At 35.5% G+C, this 7,302-nt stretch overlaps 1 non-coding gene across 1 annotated transcript; it reads left to right on the top strand.

The window, feature by feature from the left end:
• The first annotated feature begins 6,516 nt into the window (after positions 1-6,516).
• TRNAP-CGG (transfer RNA proline (anticodon CGG)) lies at positions 6,517-6,588 on the top strand. The gene has a single exon. It is a non-coding gene; the product is annotated as a tRNA-Pro (tRNA).
• The last annotated feature ends 714 nt before the right edge of the window (positions 6,589-7,302 follow it).

The following is a 7,302-nucleotide window of genomic DNA, read 5'->3' as shown; positions in this document are numbered from 1 at the left end:
GAGTTATCTTTCTCGCTTGGCTAGGCCTGAAGGAATTTGGCAAGTAGCTTTGTACGCATCTCTATTCGAAGCAAAGGAAATCTGTTCTGTATATATAGGAGAGTAACTTCACTCACTGACTCATGATACTTTCATCACTAGGTCTCCAAGTTAGGTATGTAATAATTGCATATTTGGAGCGAAGCGATCGAACATTATTGATCATTCATAGAATTTTTGAGTGTATAAATTATTTTCGTGAAAGAACACGACATGGAAATAGATAAATTTGGCTTATCAGCGAAAAGCATAATAGCTTTGAAAAATTGTGTTGGCAAAAATGACTTCGCCGAATTTCTAATGCTGAAGATTCTATTTTCCATTGATTACAATGAGAATTCCTCGCACCAAATGTTTTTCCAACATTAAGTCTATGGGCAACCCGTTTATCGGTCATTATTCCTCAACGGTATGTTCGAGCGGGACATGCGATCCCTTACAACACTCTGCGCGCGCTCTCGAATCGCCATGTCAAAATTGGTTAAGAAAAGTTCAGACATCTGGGAAAAGTACGTACATAAACAAACGCCTAAGTCGAGTAAATTGGAGCTACGTATATTGTTATTGCATCTTAAGAGTCTCCATCCTGACGAAATTAAAATACCGCTAATTTTACAGTAATTATGTGATATCTTCAAATATATAAAGATTAATTGAAATGTGGAACAAGAGCGCCCTAGACAATATTATTTTGTGTGACGTACCGTTATCACAAGTCACCTAGTGGCTTTACGTTTTCAGCTGTTTATAAACGCGAAAATAAATGCCGATTTTCAAAATGGCTCGAAATCGAAAGCAGATAAGTGAGTCGTGATAACGGTTTCTCATGTAAAATGATATTGTCTAGGGCGCTCTTGTTCCACATTTCGATTATCTTTTATCTACTTGAAGATATCACATAATTACTGTAAAATTAGCGGTATTTTAATTTCGCCGGGATGAAGACTCTTAAGATAAGGTGAAATTTAGAGAAATATGACTACAAATGAAGAAAACGCGTACTTGATTTTTTTCCGTCACCGGATTTCTATTAAGAACCCTCACTTGGTCTAGTGGCTAGCACGCTTGACTTCTGTTTGCGTGGCCCCGGGTTCGAAATCCGGTGGGGGTACAGTTAAACGACCAAAGTGGTTCGGATTCCACTATAATCAGTAGGTCCACGTCTCCTTTAGCCTAGCAGGCATAACAGTCGAACGTTGTTAAATTAAATAAAAGCAAACCGAATTTCTATTAGTATTACACATTCAACATGGAATTTTGTATAAATAAATATCCTTGTATCCTAAACTGCGAATAAGACTAGACTAGACTAGAAAAAGGGAACTTCCAGTTCTTTCAGAATGTTTTTTTTTTTTTTTTTATCTAAATTGGGAATGGGGATGACATACGTAAATCAAGTGCAATCGTTTCAATAAAAGGCATATTTTGAAATTAGAAACTAAAATTTCTTCTTTCTATGCCAAAAACGTGAATTTTGCAAGGTTTATTGTATTTTGTTTATAGTTAGCGCACACGCCTTCAGTTTACTTTGTTGACGCATAATTCAAGTCCTGCCTATCTACATGATAGTCAAAAAAAAAAAAAAAAAAAAAAAAAAAACATCTTCATTTATTATATATATAACAACCATCTTTTTGACTTTAATAAAAATATCAATATTTTTCATTCATCTTTAATATTTGGGAAATAGTTGTAAAAATTAATTAGAAAATTTCGCAAGTTGTAAAACAAAATTGATAAACTTTTTAAAACAAGCTCTACAAAGGTCATGTAATTTTATACGCAAAATCCTTGACCACAGCAAACACTCGTAACAATCATAATTGATAGCATTGGCAAGTTGTACACTTTCTGAAGAAAAACGCCCTCTCATTAATCTGTTCGTAGTATAGAAGGCCTGGTAGGAATTCATGTGTTGATCAGATGTCCACCAATAAATATCTGTGAGGTCATCACTATTGCACAAAAGATGGAAAACAAGAGTCGTTGACGTCATAAAGTTCAACCGTTATTTCGCCATTCAATAATAACTTAATCAGTAAACAAGATATACAATATTTCAAACTGTTACATATTTCAATATTTTGTATATTCCTGTGAAAGGAAACAAGTTTAAAAACTAGTAGATTCCAAATGGTATTTAGAGCCTATTGTAAAGAGGGAACGGGTAAAAAGAAATGAGAAAAGGAGTTAGATGTTAAACTTTATAGTAGTAAAAAAGATCTACACGGGACGTTCGATAAGTTTTGGACAAATGGTTATAATATCGTTAGTTTGAACATGCGTGCACCCAGAAATTTTTGTTGGGAGTGAACAAGCTTTGGAGGGGGGCAGGTACTACATTTCCTGTTTTAGTAGAGAGAAGCTGATGAAGACGATATCTTTCCCAGAGATGCTGGATCGATTCTTTAAAAAAAAAAAAAAAAAAAAAAAAAATCGGTGCTTTCCACCAGTATTTGTTGTATGGCGATCAATGATGGAACTTTAAATGGTTAATTTTTACCGCTTCTGGTTCGAATATAGGGCTAACAGAGTAGATATATCATATTCTTGAGCAGGCACGTATCCAGGGGAGTCTAGGGGGGCCACCCTCTAAATTTTTGTTGCCCCCCTAAAATGTTTACAGTAGGCTTACAAATGAACTATAATATGGTGATGAACTATAAAATGGTTGAATCGGGCCCCCCTAACTTCAGCCGGCTCCCCCTATATTTTTGGGCTGGCTACCGGCCTGTTCTTGAGATGCTTAATTGATTTTAGAAAGCGGTTTGTAGCTCACTCTTATAAAAATGAAATGAAATGAAATCTTTAAGTTTTATGACCCACGTTTATGCTGGTTAGGCTAAAGGAGACGGTGATGATGAGAGATGAGTGAAATGGTGGAATGAAGAAAGTAGGAGGAAACGGGAGAACCCCGAGAAAAACCACAAATACGCTGTTTGTTCACCACTAAGTCCACACGGCGCGAGCTGGGATCGAATCAGGGACCCCAAGCACCGGAGGTGAACGCTCTACCACTGAGCCACCGTGCCCCCGCTCACTCTTACAGTTTTGGCTCCGACATATCAACATTAAAACCGAAAATAGTTGTAGATTTCTACCACTTCCGGTTTTACTAGAAAGATAGGGATGAAGTTAGTATATTCCCTTGAGATGCTGAATCGATTCCACAAAAAAATCTTGCCGCTATTTGTTACAGTTAATGTTCTATAGCGATACAAATAGAAACCGGAAATTGTTAGTTCGTACCACTTCTGGTTTAAGTAGAGAGTTGACAAATATGAAACATATTCTTGGGACCCTGAATAGGTTCCAAAAGACTGCCTCTCGCTATTTTTCCTCTGATGTCTGTCAACAGGCAGACAGACGGACATAGCTGCTGAATAAGACTTCCGATACTTACAAATAGCATTGGTTGGAAGTCTAAAAAAAAAAAAAGTGTGTGTCCGTCCGTATGGAAAACAAAATATCTCAAGAACTACTTGATGGATCACCGTCAATTTTTGCCAGGATTTAGAAGGCCAAGTGTTAGGAATCGAGTTCGTTGAGGCAGGTAATATTCAAACCGGAAGTGGTACAAATAAACCCTTTCCGGTTTTCACCTGTGACCACTATGGTTGAAAATCGGTAATTCAAACAAGAAACAGTTTCTTATAGGTGATTAACATTGAACCAGAAATTTCTACTTAAAGTCTTATCACCTTCTGTTGCAATAAAGGAGTAAAATCAGAGGTAAATCTTGTGGTACAAAATTTTTATTAAAAAATGCTTATGGCTATCTACTTGTGTTTAATTCATTATGCGATTGGTATTGTAACCAAAACATCGTAAATGTTCACTACTTCCGGTTTAAATATAGGTAAACATCGAGACAAGACTCATTGCTGGAACCCTGAATCTCTCAGAAAAACTTTTTTTTTTTTTTTTTTGAAATCCCTTAGAAACGTCTTTGTTCTATTGGAAATAAGTATTGAAAGTGAAAGTAATAGTAAATTTCAACTACTTTCGGTTTTGGCAGAGTACTGTGGATGGTGATGGTATGTTCTCTTTAGACGCTGAATCGATTGTTAGAAACAGCTTGTCGCTATCTATTAGCGAAACCGTTTGTCGCTATCTATTACCGTTCTTATTCTATGACAATCAAAGTTGAAACCGGAAGTGGCTTATTTCTACCACATCTGGTTTGAACAGAGGTGTTAGGGCAGAATCTGCTATAGTTCTGGTGCACATGCCTTCTTTTAGAGAAGAACAATGTTGAAACATTCTAGAAGTTTGTGAAACATAGTTTGTAATAGAAGATGTGGTCTTGAAATTAGCTTTATACTGATAGTGTTTCTTATGACACTGATTAATATTTAAATACATAGTACAAAGTATAACGCTGTGTTTAGTCGATATTATATAATTAATTTTTAGCATTGCTGTAGTTTAAAAAGAGGTTTAACGAAGGAAATGTACCCTATTCTTGGGAGGCTGAATCGATTGCCAAAAACCGTTTTCCGACTTTTTCTACCATTTTTGTTCAATGTAAATTAATGTTGAAATTAGAGGTCCTAGTGAATTTTAACCAATTCCTGTTTCCGTAGATTATTACAGGTTGTGATGGGATGTTTTCTTGAGACGCCGAATCGATTTTAAATAATTACTTGTCGCTAGAAGTTACCATTTATTTCCATGGGAATAAACATTGAAACCCGAAAATGTTGATTTCTACCATTTCCAGTACTAGGGGAAACAAATTTAAAAAAAAAGAAGAAGAAGAAATAAATTGTGCAGTAATATACTAAAGAAAAACGTGAAATTCTTGTCACTGAACACTCTTGCCTCCACTAGCAAAATCTGAAATGATACTTACGGCATAGACCGTCGCAAAGGTTGCTCTCTGAGACATGTGACTTGTTGTCAAAAATCATGTTTTTCTAAGCTCCACCCTTTCTAGTAAATATGAAGTCAAACTATCACGTTAGCAAATGTCTATTATATAACCCACCAAAAACATAACGTGAACAACCCCACGCACATACAATCAACTGTTAGAATGAGACTGACAATGGCAGTTGCGAGGGAGAAACAAGCAGTTGTTGTCGTCAGCACCCCCTGTCGTTAACGTCAGCTCAGTGGAGGAATCAAGGTTAACCAACCAAAGCGTTAATGCGATCTACCGAAAATGTCCCCGCGAGCTACTAGTAGATCTCGATCGACAGTTTGGCGATCTCTGCTTTAGCGGATGAGTGTTCTTTTATACTATTAGTATCTGAAATGCTTATTCTTCGCACTAAAAGAATATGTATATAGAAAGTATTTGAACCCCTTCTCCCCTTAGATAAGCATTTCAATGAAATTGTAGTGGTAAGAATACCCCTTTCCTCCCTGATGGGGCTGAACGGAATTGGAAGTGTCACGATCCATCTCAGCGATCCCGGAAACTATGAAGTAAACACTAATATCGGTTGTTTTTGATTGTGTTTACTTGTCACCTCTTCCCATCCAGCCCCTTATCCCTTCTTCCCCTCTGTAGATAAAATGATAAAACCCTCACTTAGGCCATGGTCTACTATATAACAAAAGTAATCGAATTCAGTATAGCGGTCAAGGAGGAATTGGCCGCTAAACATCGCTATATTCATTATTATTTCTGTAGAAAAGTCACTCTGCCTCCTTAAAACGGAAATATTCAAAATTGCTGGAATATGAGTCTCCCTCTTTTATTACACCGAGTTTTATCTTCTAACTTGAAGGGCTCTTGAGATACTGTATTTTTGGCATAAATGCTTGAATTCTCCTCCCTCTTTTAAGATAAGTCCTTCCAGAAAACTAATGTAACAAAAACCTAAATCTGGCCAGGATTCATTCATGTACCAAAAATCTTCAAAATCGGTCTAGCGGTGTAGAAAAGGTTAACCGTCAAACAGTTGTACATTTCGTTTATGTACATGTGTATATTTGAACACAGCTGTGCTATACACAACTACAATGTTGGTCATTAATTAATGAAAATCAATTGTAATTAATCAATCAATTGAAAGTGGTTGCTGTGGAAATTAATTGCAATTGAACTAATGGTAAATTACATTCAATTGAAATTGAATGACTGAATTTAATTGCAATTGCTTTCCACAGCGATTATTTTCAATTGATTGATTAGTTCCAATTGATTCTCAGTGATAAATGGCTAGCTGCAATTACTAACTAACAATTATTTGTTTAAATTTATAATTGAAATTAGCAATTAAATTTACAGATTAATTGTTAATTGTTAATTCCATTGAAGTTTGCCCAACACTGGCTCTAACCTTCTAAATGGAGGATAACACGATAAGTAACGAGCACTCTGAAACCACGAAGGAAAGAGTGAAACGATCTTCATTCACAAGGCAGGTGTGAAACTCCTATACATATTAATACGCATGCGTAGTTGCTTTGCAGGTCGAATATCCCTTTCATAGTATACACATATGTAAAGCAGTAGCTTAACATGGCTCGTTGGTCTAGGGGTATGATTCTCGCTTCGGGTGCGAGAGGTCCCGGGTTCAAATCCCGGACGAGCCCTGTAGTATTTTTTAAACTTTGTTGTAATTGAATTAATGTCACTGTAATAATGGAATGATAAAAGAGTGTAAGACAAATTCTTCCCTTATTGAAGACTGAAATAGTGTGACGTCACATCCTTCTCGTTGCCATGGTGATCGCCATTTTATTTTCTAAACAAGTAGCCTAAATACCTAAAGAACCTACGTGCAAAACGAAAACAGTGATGAAATATTTCGGAACTGCAAACATTAGAGTGAAACAAATACTTATGTTTCTTTTTAAATATGTATAATGATTGAAACTGAAAAAAAGGCTAGAAAAAGTAATTAGAAAAGAAATGTGTTAATTATTGCAAATTTGAAGAGGATTATTGTTTAACAGTTGTTTAAAATATATACTGAACCATTCATAATTGGATGTGTAATTATTGTACGTTTTCTATTTTTTTTAAGTTGATAGAGAATATAAAAAAAAAGATGTTACCTATATCCACTGATGGTCTGGATTGAATATTTCTAAATGCTAGCCTTTTCTTTCTTTTGTAATGTATACTTAGAAATAATATTGTGCACTCCCATTATAAACAGTAGACATTAGAGGTATAAATGCCCCAATATAATTAACATTATTCTAAAAGACTTTTTTCTTTTTAAAAAATCATATATTTTTACATCTTTCTCTGTGCCGACAGTTTGTCGATCTATACATTTGGGAGTTTATATTGCGTATAAT

This window comes from Thermobia domestica, chromosome 2 (assembly GCF_964235325.1).
Source record: "Thermobia domestica chromosome 2, izTheDome1.hap1.1, whole genome shotgun sequence".
NCBI classification, from domain to species: Eukaryota; Metazoa; Arthropoda; class Insecta; order Zygentoma; family Lepismatidae; genus Thermobia; species Thermobia domestica.
Note: the sequence above shows the minus strand (reverse complement) of the source record. Positions and strands in the feature narration are given on the sequence as shown.